Here is a 15,252-nt window from a genome sequence, read left to right as displayed (position 1 = left end):
CTTGAGCCAGGCGGCTGACGCTGCGGCCCGGTGGGAAGCAGCGAGGCCCCTGGCCGGGGAAGCAAGCGCCACGCAGTGGCGGTGTGCCAGGTAGGGCCCGTGACGGGTGGCGGCCCCCTGAGGGGGCCCGCCCCCAAAAGGGGCCCTGACCTGGAGGGCATGGTCCGAAGGCTGGTGGACCAGCGCCTGGCGGGACCTAGACCATGGCAGGCGGCTCCGGAGGTGGCACATGGTGGGCCACGATCAAGTGCCCCAATTAGGACTTTCAGGTGGGGGAATTTGGAATTTCGGAGTCAAGCACCTTACCAGGTGAGGTGTTTTAATTGCAGTCGGCTGGGTCACCGTGCGTGGGAGTGTCGAGCTCCGCGCCGGGACGGACCCTGGCAGCCGAGACCAACAACTCCGCCCTGTACGGATCGGGCGAGCCGACCCCAAACGGTCCCGATCATAGGGCGTGGTTTTGTTACCCTCAAGTTAGGGTCGGTAAAGAGGGAAATAGAAGTTTGGGTGGCGGAGGTGTGCGACCCATGCTTAATAGGGTTGGATTTGTTGACTGCCAGCGGTTGTAAAATCGATTTGTGCCGGGGGACCCTGCAAGTGGGAATAGATGAGCTGCCATTTGGCGGGGTGAGCACGGCCGAGAGGACGGAGCTGGAGGCTTCTGAGGCCGTGACCATTCCCCCAAGGGCCGAGGCCATAGTGCCGGCCCGATGGCTAGCTCGCCCAACATGGCAGGAGTCCTGCGGCCTGGTCGAACCGGTGGCAGCGCAGTCCATACCGGGTTTCATCGTGGGCCACACCCTCGTAAAAACGGACGGGCCGGTGGTGGCCGTCCGCGTAATTAATATAACTGCAGAACCACGTACTTTGGTAAGGGGTACGAAGGTAGCCAGCTGCACCCCAGTTAACGAAGTCGCGCCAGTGAGGGTCGAGAACATCCAGCCGAGCCGGCCCCAGAGGGAGCCTTCAATAAGTACTAGGAATTGGCCCGATCCCATTTGCGAGATGGTAAATCGGAGTAGCGTAGAGTTGGAAGGTACCCAGAGGGAGGCCTTACACGAATTAATTGAGTCCCATTTGGATATCTTCTCCTTGTCCTTCGAGGATATTGGACGTATGGGCCTGGTGAAACATCAGATCCACACCGGTGAGGCCCGGCCTATTCGTCAGCCCGCCGGACGGCTCCCTTGGAGCAAGAGGGAGGAAGCTGACGAACAGGTAGACAAGATGCTCAATGCAGGTATCATTGAGCCCTCAGGAAGTCCTTGGATGTCACCTGTTGTGCTGGTCAAAAATAAAGATGGGACCACGCGTTTCTGTGTGGACTATCGCCAGCTGAACAACGTGACACTCAAAGACTCATATCCCTTGCCAAGAATTGATGACACTCTCGATGCCGTTGCGGGCTCAAATTGGTTCTCAACCTTGGACCTCAAGAGTGGGTATTGGCAGGTGGAGATGGATAGGGCAGGGAAGGAGAAAACGGCATTTTCCACAGGTAAGGGGCTGTATCAATTCACTGTGATGCCGTTTGGTTTGTGTAACGCCCCCGCCACCTTTGAGAGATTAATGGAGCATGTACTAGGCGGCATGCCATGGCAATCATGCCTGGTGTACCTGGATGACGTCCTGGTACATGCGAAAACATTCCCCCTGGCAATAGCTAATTTGGACCAGGTGTTTGGGTGCCTCAGACAGGCAGGGCTGAAATTGAGTCAGAGTAAGTGCACTTTGTTTGCAAGAAAGGTGGCGTATTTAGGTCACGTTATCGGTCGTGAGGGGGCAAAAACAGACCCTGGCAAAATTACAGCGGTAGAGGAGTGGCCCGGCCCGCACCACGTACCATCAAGGAGGTGCGGGGATTTTTGGGACTCTGCTCCTACTACCGGCGTTTTGTGGAAAAATTTGCAGAGTTGGCCCGGCCCCTTCACCGGCTTACGGAGAAGGGGACGAGATTTAATTGGACAAGGGAGTGCCAAGAGGCCTTCCTAGCATTGAAGGGGTGTTTCACATTCGCACCCGTTCTAGCGTACCCCACTAGTGATGGGACATTTACCCTGGTCACGGATGCAAGCCAGGAAGGATTGGGCGCAGTTTTGTCTCAGACACAGGAGGGCTTGGAGAGAGTGATCGCGTATTATAGTCGGGCCATGAGTAGGCCCAAACGAAATTATTGCGTCACTCGCAAGGAACTATTGGCTATGCTGGCTGCCATGAACCATTTCCACCCGTACTTGTACGGGCGGAAATTTCTGGTTTGAACTGACCATTCCTCCTTGCAGTGGCTCCTTTGGTTCAAGGAACCGGAGGGCCAAATTGCAAGGTGGTTGGAAAAGTTGCAGCAGTACGATTTTAGTGTGACCCATAGGGCCGGGAAGGCCCATGGGAATGCCAATGCACTCTCTCGGCGTCCTTGTTTGGGGGAAAATGCAAATTTTGTGCGAGGCACAAGGAGAAGGAACAATTGGGCGATTCCATCCCTATCCTCGTCGTCCGTGCAACACGGGTGAGAGGGCCAATTTTGCCACTAACCGCAGATGAACAATTTGGCACATTGGCTTGGAGCACGGCCCAGCGGGAGGATCCCGCCTGGGACCATTGTACGAATGGGTTTGATTGGGAGAAAGACCTAATGGGGAAGAGGTCACCCCCCTCCGGGTGCCAACAAAGGCATATTGGGCTCAGTGGCAGACCCTATAATTGAAAGATAACATCTTATATCGCAAGTGGGTGGAGGTTCCCTCTGAGAGACTACCTGGCTGGTGATAGTCCCTGACAAATTTAAGAACACAATATTACAGCAGGTGCATGGTACCCCCTCCAGCGGCCATTTGGGCAGGACAAACACAACATCTCGGGTCCGCCGGAGGTTCTATTGGGTAAATATGGGGCACGATATACAGGACTGGTGTCAGAGATGCGATGCCTGTACTGCTAAAAAGGGACCAGCACGGAGGATGAGGGCCCCCCTTCAATTACACCAGGTGGGGGCCCCCCTTGAGCGGGTGGCCATGGATATTCTAGGACCACGACCCTGCACCCGCCAAGGTAATAAGTACATCCTCGTTGTGATGGACTATTTCACGAAGTGGCCGGAGGCCTATGCCCTCCACAACCAAGAAGCTGGGGTGGTAGCACAGGCCTTCGTGGAAGGATTTGTATGTCGGCATGGGATTCCACAGGAGCTTCACACCGATCAGGGTCAAAATTTTGAAAGTCAATTGCTAAAAGATGTGTGCAAACTCCTGTCAATTAGAAAGACACGGACAATGCCCTTGCGGCCACAATCTGACGGGATGGTGGAACGGTTCAATCGAACATTGATCCAACAACTGGCATTGTTCACCACCACCCATCAGGATGACTGGGACGAACATCTCCCGTATTTGTTAATGGCCTACAGAACCAGCCAGCACGGGGCCACCGCATGCAGTCCAGCATTGCTTATGTATGGGCGGGAGTTGCGGGCTCTCGCCGACTTGCTATGCGGTCCCGTGCCAGACACCACAGATATCCCGCCGAGGGAGGGCTATGCACGTCACTTGGAAGAAGGCATGGAGAGGGTCCATGCCTTCGCCCGCCGCCAGCTCCAGCTGGCGGGGGAAAAGATGAAGCGCCGGTACGACCACCGGAGCCAGGGGAGTCTGTACGCTCCGGGGATGAAGATTTTGTTCTTCAATCCCCGGAGGCGGAAGGGTAGGTGCGCTAAGCTCACCTCTCCCTGGCAAGGCCCGGGGGTCGTCCTGTCGCAAGTCTGTGACGTGGTCGTTAAGATCAAAATGGGGCCACGAGCCCTCCCTCGGATCATCCATGCCGACCGGATAAGACCCTACACCGGCGAGCAGGCGCCCTCGTGGATCGTCTCGGCTCTAGATGCCGAGGCGGGACCCAGTACCTCTTATGAAGGGGGCTCATAGTGCCAGAGGACTGGGGGGTGATAATGGGAGATGCCTGATGTAGAGGGATGGTGGCTCTACCATCCCTCACATCCGTGGGGGCACATGAGCTTTAGTTTACGGGGTATGGCTGTACAAACTAGCCCGGGAGGGTTAGGTTAATGTATAGGGACTTAGAAATGACTATAGGTGACCAAGATTTAAGTAGGGACATGGTACAAGTAGTGGGGACGCAGAGAGATTAGTTGGATGATAATGACGTGGGATGTGCATAGTTTTAAGGGATGACTGGGAAGCACTAATCTTAGAAGGGCAATAGATAGCTAGATGATGCTGTGTGTGTGAAATTATGGGAACCACCATGTGAATGATCTCATTTTTGAAATGAGGCAATGCTCAAGAGCGATGTGTGTGTGTGTGTGTGTGTGTGTGTGTGTGTGTGTGTGTGTGTGTGTGTGTGTGTGTGTGTGTGTGTGTGTGTGTGTGTGTGTGTGTGTGTGTGTGTGTGTGTGTGTGTGTGTGTGTGTGTGTGTGTGTGTGTGTGTGTGTGTGAGAAAGTGTGTGTGTGTGTGTGTGTGTGTGTGAAAGTGTATGAGCAGAGCATGGTGGATGAATGTAATGGTTTGGAGTGATTGGCTTGCATGGTGGGTGTGGAATAAATGGAGTGGAGTGGAGTGGAGTGTGTGGTGTGAATGGGGGAAGGATGGACCCCCTCACGAATACCCGGGCAGGGTAGTTTAAAAGTCGGTAGAGGGAGTAGGTAAATTGTGGTTGGATGTTGACATCTGTGGTGCTGGAAGTAGCAGAGTACTGCTTGATGGGTGCATTAGTGGAGTAAAATGGCTGGGCGTGTGGCCTGTTAGTGAGAATGGTTGGTTGGGTACTCCGCCACTGTTAGTCTGTCGGCCAGGTGAGGCCGCAGGTGGGCTCTGGGAGCCAGTTAGAGTTCAATGGGGCCCGAGGATCCTATGGAGAGGACCCGGGTAGCCCGACGCCAGAGAGGGCGGTAGTGGGGTGAGAGAACCAGAGGGCCTTTCCCAGGTAGGTTAGGGTGAGGAGCAGGTAAGCTCGGGTGGCGACGTACAGTGGCGGAGGTGTGCAGGTGAGCGGACCTGCTGGTGAGCCACACGACCCAGCCCCGAAATTGTGCGAGGGCACAGGGAGTAGAATCGGGGGAGTGAGACCCCAAATTGGGAGAGCGCCACAGTATGTTCAATGGGAATTGGTTTTTAGAACCACATAGAGTAAAGATGGCCAATGGTTTGGCAGGGTAAAACCCCGGGTAGAGTTAAAGTGTGTTAATGTCAATTAGAAGGTAGTGAGGAGAAAATCTCTTCGCACCATCCGCATCCACTCACCTGGGTAATAGGACTCCACACCATGTTTTGCAAATGTTTGGAATGTGAGACGCATCTCAACGTGGGTGAGACATTGTTCGTTGTTCCATCTCTTCCTCCTTAGGAGGGATTGATGACAAATTTGGCATAGAGGGGAGATATGGGGAAGACAGGACGTAGAGACGAATTTGTAAATGGCGTAAATACGGGGAGGGGCAAGGGGTAGTGTAGGTGACATGGGGGGTGACGAGCGGTAGGGACGAGCTTTCTCTGCTCGCTCTCCCGCGCACTTCATGCCGCATTGCTTTGTGTTGATGTGTACCCTTGCGCCCTTGCCCGCTGATTTGCTTGTCCTCCTTCCCCCACTCATGGACTTGTTTGTTTTGGGCCCGGGGGGAGTGCGCAGGTGGCCGCAGTTGTGTGCCCGCACCTTCGCTGCCTCCGGCCTGCACTGATGCACCATATGGACCACACTGGCACCACTTATGGACCAGATGTACTGTGGCCTGGCGTCTCTGCTGGGAGCGGACCATTGCTGCCAGCAACATCTTGCTTACGGACCACGGTTAAGGTGGCACCTATGCCCAGCAGGTGGACCACCTCAGTTGGCCCTGCTGGCCGTAAATAAAAAGCGGACGCGGTTTGTGCCCTTTTTAATTATTAAATAGACGGCAAGTAAGAAGGCAGCCAGAACCAGCGACCCAGCAGCCAGCCCAGCAGAGGAGCAGAGAAGACATCGCAAGGCGCCATTATTATTGTTTTGAAATGTGTTTGGTGCATTTTCTTTTGTTTTGGTGCTCTTTGGTGCTTTATGGTGCTTTTCATGCATTTTGTTTTGTTGGTGCATATGGTATAGTGTATCAGTGCAGTGCATGGCAATGATCTTCCCCGTATCAAAAGTTCTGCTTTTGTTTCCCAAAAGACAGGTCCTGGGTTGCAGTTTTGTAAATAATCAAATTAATAGTAGTCTTGTAAATAATGCTCCCCACCGGTTAAATGTGTAGTTTTGAAAATAATTCCGCAATTCGGTTAGTCTGTGGGCATGAGTCTGTTAGGTAGAATGCAACGCAGCAGGCGGGACATACTTAGTGTTAAAACTGTCGCACTCAGGGTGAGGTTAAAAGTAGAGGGTTACCACACCTAAGTGTCACATTAAATTATAGTTTTTTCGGCCCGGGACGGGCCTGGAGGAAAGGAGGGTGCAGTGTTGCGGTTTTGAGAACCCCTCACTTGTAAATACTTGTAAATAATAACTCTTGTAAATATCCGATCATTTAATAAGGTCGCACCCATAGTTAGTCCACAAGCAACACGTAGGACACCAAAGGAACTTTCAGTTATTTCCTCAGTCTGTGTTTAGTTCAGGCTGTGTTCCCAATAGTTGAATCTGCGTTGTATTAATCAAATAAGATAGGCCCTATTCCGTTCATTTTGCAATCTCTCTCTCTCCAAATTGTAGTACGCGCCTCTGCCAGCCACAGCTGCCTTAGCGCTCGCCCCGGCCGCCATTACGCACGTGGTCAAGCTGGAGAAGAAGGAGGCGGAGCACCAAGAACGAGGCATGGCCATGTCATCGAACCAACCAGGGTTGAGGTGAGCTTGCTGGTGGGCGTGGCGTGGCTTGATCTCTAAGCGCACTATATAAGCGCATACGCCAAGCCCTTTCACGGACTGCGCGAGTGGAGGCCATCGTGTACGGACTGCGCAAAGTGCACCTGGTGATTGATTACGAACTTCTTTCGGCGGGCTCCGGTTTCACGAACTCGTTTGAAAGGCGCTTTATGAACATTGAGAGAGAGAGGCAGCAGGCACACATATTACGTACGCAGCAGTCCAGCCCTGGCATATGTAAAGGTCCGGTCGTGCGCCAACGACACGCGAAGCTGCCGGCTGTTCTTCGCCGCGGACCCGGAGCCGGACTCGAGTGGACCGGAGCCGGATACCATCGCCTGGACCATCTGCTTGGACCTTCCTCCCCTACCCATCACCATCCCGTGTAAGTCTGTCTGTTTGTCCTGGGGTTAAGTAAGACTGTATAGATAAGCTTGCTCTGTGTCCTGCTTCTTCTTCTTCTTGTACATTCTTCCCTTTCGTTTCCTCTTCTTTGGTTGTTGTAATAAATCCTTTGGTCTTCCTTACCTTTTGGTTTCCTCTCCATTCGATCGTCTTCGTCCTTTCTCTCCATTGAGTACCTGTGGCTCGATTTGGGAAACCGCTCAGGATCGGGCTTAGTCCTTTGTTAATGGCTCGGGCTTCGGATTGCTAAACCGCTCGGCAATTCCCATCTTGTCCGCGGTCCGAGCGGGAGTTATCTCCCTGCTTTGCGGTTGGATTGGCACTCAGGTATTTGCGACTCCATATATATATGGTCAACACCAGTCATACATTATTATATTACTAGTGGGGTCACCCGTGGGAATCCCACGGGCATGGACGTGTGTGACATTTCGACATATTGAGTTAGATGTTGTTGGGCTAGGTGTTGACCATATAACCACCTTTAGAGGCCATTTTTCCCCACAAAGCGGTGTTGGGCTAGGTGTTGGGCTAGCGGCTAGGGTGCCGGCTTAGGATCCTAGGATCCTGGGTTCGAATCCCAGTCGATTGCTGAATTAACACCAGGGGGTTTGACTCAGCCTGTCATCCTTCCAAGGTCGGCTAATTGAGTACCAGTTCACTGGTAATTCCCTGCTTGTCGTTAAAGGCGGCAAAAAGGGTTGGCGTCAGGAAGGGCATCCGGCCGTAAAACATTGCTTCAAAAAGGGGACCGAAAAACAACAACAACCACGGTGCCCGAAAAAGGCCAACCCCCGCTTTGTGGGGAAAAATGGCCTCTAAAGGTGGTTTTATACATACATGTGTGTGCTGTTACGTGTATGGTGGGCGGGGGGAGGGGGTATGTTATTGATTACCTTAGAAGACATAGAACTATATGGAGTGGTAGGAAGCCAATCTTGATGTTAGGAAGTCGGGACCTGTCAGCTTAAGGATTGTCTGTTTGATTGTGTACCATACAGAGGAGGGTGCTTGTAATAGAGAGGGATTAAGTAAAGGAAATGTGGTGTAAACCCTCTTGTAGCCGTGCACTGGGTTAGAGTTCGCATGAGCCCAGAAGAGCGAATCGGATAGTAATGGGACTCTGCCAGGCAAAGAGAGAGGGGCGAAGCTTTGGTCTACTGAAGGGGGCGGAAGGTTGTCAAGGGAGAAGATGGAGGAGCCAATTATAGCGAGAGTTCTGGATTACGCCATCTGAGGAGAACTTGCTTGTTGTGAGAGTTCTGGAAGTCTGAGGAGGATTGCACAAGAACTGAGGAGGATTGCACAAGAACTGAGGACGATTGCGCGAGAACGGAGGGGGATTGCGCGAGAACGGAGGGGGATTGCGCGAGAACGGAGGGGGATTGCGCGAGAACGGAGGGGGATTGCGCGAGAACGGAGGGGGATTGCGCGAGAACGGAGGGGGATTGCGCGAGAACGGAGGGGGATTGCGCGAGAACGGAGGGGGATTGCGCGAGAACGGAGGGGGATTGCGCGAGAACGGAGGGGGATTGCGCGAGAACGGAGGGGGATTGCGCGAGAACGGAGGGGGATTGCGCGAGAACGGAGGGGGATTGCGCGAGAACGGAGGGGGATTGCGCGAGAACGGAGGGGGATTGCGCGAGAACGGAGGGGGATTGCGCGAGAACGGAGGGGGATTGCGCGAGAACGGAGGGGGATTGCGCGAGAACGGAGGGGGATTGCGCGAGAACGGAGGGGGATTGCGCGAGAACGGAGGGGGATTGCGCGAGAACGGAGGGGGATTGCGCGAGAACGGAGGGGGATTGCGCGAGAACGGAGGGGGATTGCGCGAGAACGGAGGGGGATTGCGCGAGAACGGAGGGGGATTGCGCGAGAACGGAGGGGGATTGCGCGAGAACGGAGGGGGATTGCGCGAGAACGGAGGGGGATTGCGCGAGAACGGAGGGGGATTGCGCGAGAACGGAGGGGGATTGCGCGAGAACGGAGGGGGATTGCGCGAGAACGGAGGGGGATTGCGCGAGAACGGAGGGGGATTGCGCGAGAACGGAGGGGGATTGCGCGAGAACGGAGGGGGATTGCGCGAGAACGGAGGGGGATTGCGCGAGAACGGAGGGGGATTGCGCGAGAACGGAGGGGGATTGCGCGAGAACGGAGGGGGATTGCGCGAGAACGGAGTGGGATTGCGCGAGAACGGAGTGGGTTGCGCGAGAACGGAGTGGGTTGCGCGAGAACGGAGGAGGATTGCACGAGAACGGAGGAGGATTGCACGAGAACGGAGGAGGATTGCACGGGAACGGAGGAGGATTGCACGAGAACGGAGGAGGATTGCACGGGAACGGAGGAGGATTGCACGAGAACGGAGGAGGATTGAGCGGGAACGGAGGAGGATTGAGCGGGAACAGTTCTGAGCGGAATGTGAGAGTTTTGAGGAGAATGGAGAGGAGCCTGGATTGAGCGGGTGCAGTGTGCTTGGGGGCTCGTGGGTTTTTTTTTTTTTTTTTTTTTTTTTTTTTTTGTATACAAGATCGAGGCTCGTGAAGGAGCGAACATTTATCACACAGAAAGACAAACCGACAAACCGACACATAACCGACAAACCGACACATAAAACAAAAAGCATCGGGAGCGGTAGACAAGATGGGGAGAGAGGGGGAAGGACACAAACACAACATTTGAGAGCAGGAACCGAGAGACATGGAGACATCGAATGAACTGTGGGAGGGAGAGGGCTTTGGGGGGGAGGCATGGGAAAGGGGGTGGGAGAGGCATAAAACATATGGACACTGCCAGGACTACCAGGAAAGAAGTTGGAATTACAAACAAGGTGGATCTGGGGTGAATTAGTGGGGGTAGAAAAGATCAAGGTTTTGGATGGGGGAAGATAAGAGATGGTGGTGAACAGCTGTTTTAAAGACCTGGAGGGAGGAGTGGGATTGAAGGGAGTGTGGGAGTTTGTTCCAGAGGCGGGAGAAAAGAGGAATGAAGGAGTGAAGGTGAGCAGAGAGCCGAGATTTTGGCAGTTTAACCATCAGAGGCTTGCTGGCAGATCTTGTGCGACCTGTAGGAATATTTGGGGGACAGAGCACAGAGAGAGCTGGGGGAGCAAGGCCGGAGAGGAGTCGGTAGAAGACAGAAAGACCACCTACCTGCCTGCGGTGAGTGAGTGAAAGGCCCTCAGAGATAGCTTCATCGCGGGAGATTCCAATGATTCTGAAAGCTTTGGTTTCAACAGCGTGAAGCCGAGCTAGGTGTGAGGCAGGAGCACCAGCCCATAGGGGAGAACAGTATTCCATTGAGCTGCGGATGAAAGCCTTGTATGTGGTGATGAGCTCAGGTGTGCCTAGGAAGGACTTCGCACGACGGAGGATGCCCAGTCGGCGACTGGCTTTGCAGGCCAGCTTGGAAATGTGGTTTTCCCAAGAAAGATCATGGCAGATAGTGAGACCCAAAAGCTTGAGCGACAGAACTTCTTGGAGAGGATTGTTGAGAAAGTAGATGGGAGGGTTGTCCCATCTACTTTCTTGTCCAGTCGATCTTTTCGGAGAGACATAGTAAGAGTGTGAGATTTGTCAGGATTGAAAGACATGTTCCACTTGTTTGACCAGTCTGTGATTTTGTCCAGGTCTTCAGAGAGTGAGGAGGCTGCAGACTGCCGATCTGAGGGAAGAGGAATGGAGCGGCAGAGAGTGGAGTCATCAGCAAAGAGATAGAGAGGATTTTCCAGAGAGTCGGAGAGATCATTGATAAAGACCAGAAAAAGCACAGGGCACAGCACACTGCCTTGGGGAACTCCAGCCTGAACAGGAAGGGGAGATGAGATGAGAGTTTGTGAGAATAACTGAGAGAGGTCTGGGGAGGTTAGAGTGTGGAAGGTGGGAGCTTTAAGTCCTACTTGCCTGCCTTGGCCCTGGTGCTGTTCTCATCTTCCCATATTGCATGTTCTTTATCCTGCTCGTCTCCTCATCACCTCTTCATCATCCTGCTGTCTTCTCATCACCCTGCCCATCGTCCTGACCATCTCATTGGCTGCTCCCAACCCATCCTCCCCTCCCCCGCTGCTACCAGAGATAAGTTACCCAGTTTTGTCCCCAACCCCATCTGTGCTTGTGACTGGAGAGCCTGGAGAGGTTGTTGATCGGGAATAAATCTGTTTGGTTTTATAAAAGCTATAAGACTCTCGTGATTCTCCTTAGCCTGCGTGTGAGCATATACCACCATAAATGGAACAGAACCTCAGGGAGAGTTATATAGCCTGTTCAGTCCATCCATTCAGGGGCTGTGTTAACTGGCCCGTGAACACAACATTATATATATATATATATATATATATATATATATATTGTGAGAAACCACCGGTGAAACCACCTGTTCTCACCCAGATTTGGTGCCCCGCCCACCGCGTGACGTGGCCTCCTTGGAGCCTCACGCGATTGGTGGAGGGTCAGAGAGCGCGGTCGCCATCTTATGCAACGGACGCGACTCTCGAAGGCTCCGAGTAGGAAATAGATAAAGGGATTTCCCTTAATCTTCACGACAGCCGCGTTGTATTCCTACAGGTTGTATCGTTTACCGTTCTGTATTTTACGAGTGAGTAACTCCGGAAGAGAACGAGTGATTCCCGGATCTCGTGGATTGGAACCGTGAGTCAGATCTTGCCTGCGTCCTGTTTGGAGCTTCTGGGGGCGACAGTTCCTGCAGGCCTTGTGCGGTGTATTCCACTCTGTTACCCTCCGAGTCCCGGAGATCGTCGATTGGAACCGCGAGTGATCTTGCCTGCGTCCTGTTTGGAGCTTCTGGAGCCGACAGTTCCTGCAGGCTTTGTGCAGTGTATTCCATTCTGTTACCATTTATGGTTTTTGTGATCGAGCCAATAAAGCATCGTGCCTTACCCCTAGAAGGCCGATTAAAACACAATTGTGTTTATTGAGTTCTCTCTGTCCACTCCGTGGACTACTTGAAGCCCGGACATTAACGTCCGTATTCCGTGCTGGGAACCATTTCACAGCCGGGATCGCGACAAATGGGTTGCTCGTCCTAGGATCCTTCAAGTGAGAGACATTCGAATTGAGACGGGAATTCGGCATCTGCATCTTCTCTGCATCTTCTCACCAGCGGACGCCGTCTTGGAGGAACTTTCTCGCCGTAGGACGCTGTCTTGGGTGGTGCTTTCACTGCAGAATAAGTGAGCCTCGGATCCCTCCAAACAACCGACAATAAAAAAAAAAACGTGAGTATTTGTACGTGGTATTTTTCTCATTGGCAATTTGATGTGCGGGTGATATTGTGTAGTTCGTGTCGTATTTCCCCAACAGAGCGTTGTGTTTGAGCGTTGTGTTTTGTGCCTTGTCTTATGATAACTCGTAGCCAAGCTATGTCGACCAGAGAAGTGAGAGTTCAACCTGATCATGTTGACAGTCACGTGGGTGGCGATGTGAGCGACGCAAGCAGCCTTGACCCGGTCACTCAACCCGAGATGTTAGGAAGCGATTCCATCATGACTAAATGCATGCGTTCGCCCTTCTGGACCGGGCTGACTCCGGTTCAACAACTTGACATGTATAACAGGGAGAATGACAGGGCAGAGGCAGAGCGTGCTGCGGCAGCAGAGGGAGAGCGTGCAGCAGCAGAGAGAGAGCATGCGGCAGCAGAGAGAGAGCGTGAGAGAGAGAGAGAGAGAGCGTGCTGCGGCAGCAGAGAGAGAGCATGCGGCAGCAGAGAGAGAGCGTGAGAGAGAGAGAGAGCGTGCGGCAGCAGCAGAGGCAGAGCGTGCTGCGGCAGCAGAGAGAGAGCATGCGGCAGCAGAGAGAGAGCGTGAGAGAGAGAGAGAGCGTGAGAGAGAGAGAGAGCGTGCGGCAGCAGCAGAGGCAGCAGCAGAAGCTGAACACGTCAGAGAGCATGAGTTGCGAATGTTGACTGAACGACCGCGGGCAGAGGGGTCTGCTGCAAGAGTCCCGGAAACTGTTCATGTTCGTTTGCCGGACTGGACGGGAGACACGAAGCCAGAAGCGTATCTGGAGATGGCGGAGAAGTTGTTGGCTGCCGGTGGCATTGATGAGAGCTTGTGGGTCGGCCATCTTGTGAGCCATCTATCTGAGAAGGCGAGGGAGGTATATGCGAGGATGGCAACCGAGGACGCAAACAAATACAGGGCATTGAAGGCCGAGATTTTGAACGCCTATGCGGTGTCCGCGTGTATTTATAGGAGAAATTTTTTCAGCTGGACTCGTCAGTCCAGTCAAACCTATGAGGAACATTCGCGGGCCTTGTTGGAACAGCTGCAGAGATGGTTCAAGGGGAGCAAGGTGGAGTTACCTCAAGCGGTTGCGGAACTCCTGGTGCGTTACCGTATCGATCAACAGCTTCCGCCTGACTTAGCATTGTTTCTTGTCGACAAAGACACTGTTTCCTTGGCAGACTGCGTCAACCTTATTGATAAACATGTTTTGGCGTGCAAAATGCTGCAAGTCACGCAGTCGCGTCGTAAGACGGAGGAGTCTGCGATCAAGACCGCCCCCCGTCTGCCCGGCGGCTGGATCGAGGGGAGGGGTTCTCCGATGCCCTCCACTGGTGGCGGTCGCGAGCCGCAGACCAGGGCAGGGCCCTGGTGCGATTTCTGCAAACGCGTGGGGCACGGTGAAAACCGCTGCTTCTCTAATCCCGCTAGTCCGGCCTACCGAGGCAACCCTCCTGTTAAGTCGGAGGGAGATCAGTGGAGCTCATCCGCCGGGCCCTCGCACACGACGGTGGCATCGGTGACCGAGGTCACTGCCACCGAGGCTAATTCCATTCATCCACTGTACCAGGATTATTCAGGGACAGCCTTAGTGGGTGGCCCTGATTCGATGCTGAAGTATGAGGCCCAATACCTTCGGGATACTGGGGCGACACGGTGTGTTCTCCGGGCGGGGGTAGTTCCGGCCTCTCAGATGCGTTATACCGGCGAGTATACCCTCCTTCGGGGCATTGACCGGGTTCTTGGCCGGTATCCCCTTGCCCTCCTCGAGGTCCGGAGTGACATTTTTAAGGGTCCAGTGACCTGTGTGGTGGTACCCTACTACCCGATACCCGGGGTCTCCTTGCTGATTGGCAATGATGCCATGGCCAGGGAGGAGTCATTGACTCTGACCTGTGGGGGGGTCACTAGATCCCAGAGTAAACAGGCGGAGAGAGTGGCGGAGTCAGACATATCTTCACTCTGGCCCGAGGAGCCTAGCGCCTCGACTCCAGTTCCCGACGGTGACGTTGCGTCAGCTGAAGTCCACCCGAGCCTCCCGTCAAGCCACCCTCAGGTGCCGTGCTCCTCAGGGACCACTCCCGCCATGTCGCGATTCAGCAGGAACGCTAATGCTAAGGTATATGTGGGAAACCTGGGCAATGGAGCAGCGAAAGCCGAGCTAGGGAGGGTCTTCGAACATTACGGACCACTCCGCAACGTATGGGTTGCTCGAAACCCACCTGGATTTGCAGTTGTTGAGTTTGAAGAGCCACGAGATGCTGAAGATTCGGTCAGAGCCCTTGATGGAAGGTTAATTTGCGGATCGCGTGTGTGCGTCGAGATGTCGAATGGCATGTCGCGGCGGCCTCGTTTCAGACGCCCTTTGGTCCGCAGGCCTTTCGACCCGAACGATCGATGTTACCAGTGCGGTGAAAGGGGTCATTACGCATATGACTGTTGTTCTCGACACCGGAGGAGTACCCGCCGCTCTAGGTCTCGGCCCGTTTCCTTCCTGTCAACGCTTCCCCCAACTTGAGTTTGGCCCCCTTGCCTCTCTATTGTGCTTTGTGTGAAGTGTAACTCTTGTAGGGTAGATATTAATGTGGTGTATGGTGTTAAAATTTGTGTGTGAAAAAAAAAACAAAAAAAAAAAACCAAACTGGTTCATTGTTAACCTGTTAATGCCTGTTAATTGCCTGTGCGTTAATAATTGCGTTATTGTTGCGCTATTGCGTTGCGTTGTATTGTTGCGTTGTTGCGTTATTGTTGTTAATAAGTGTTAATA

General features: G+C 53.5%; 1 protein-coding gene across 2 annotated transcripts in view; it reads left to right on the top strand.

The window, feature by feature from the left end:
- Positions 1–15,252, top strand: part of LOC137432063 (papilin) — a 200,703-nt gene that overhangs the window by 99,374 nt on the left and 86,077 nt on the right. The gene's annotated exons all lie outside the window — the stretch shown is intronic.

Source organism: Myxine glutinosa, chromosome 1 (genome assembly GCF_964187855.1).
Source record: "Myxine glutinosa chromosome 1, kmMyxGlut1.1, whole genome shotgun sequence".
In the NCBI taxonomy this organism is placed as follows: domain Eukaryota; kingdom Metazoa; phylum Chordata; class Myxini; order Myxiniformes; family Myxinidae; genus Myxine; species Myxine glutinosa.
This window is presented reverse-complemented; position numbering and strand designations above follow the sequence as displayed.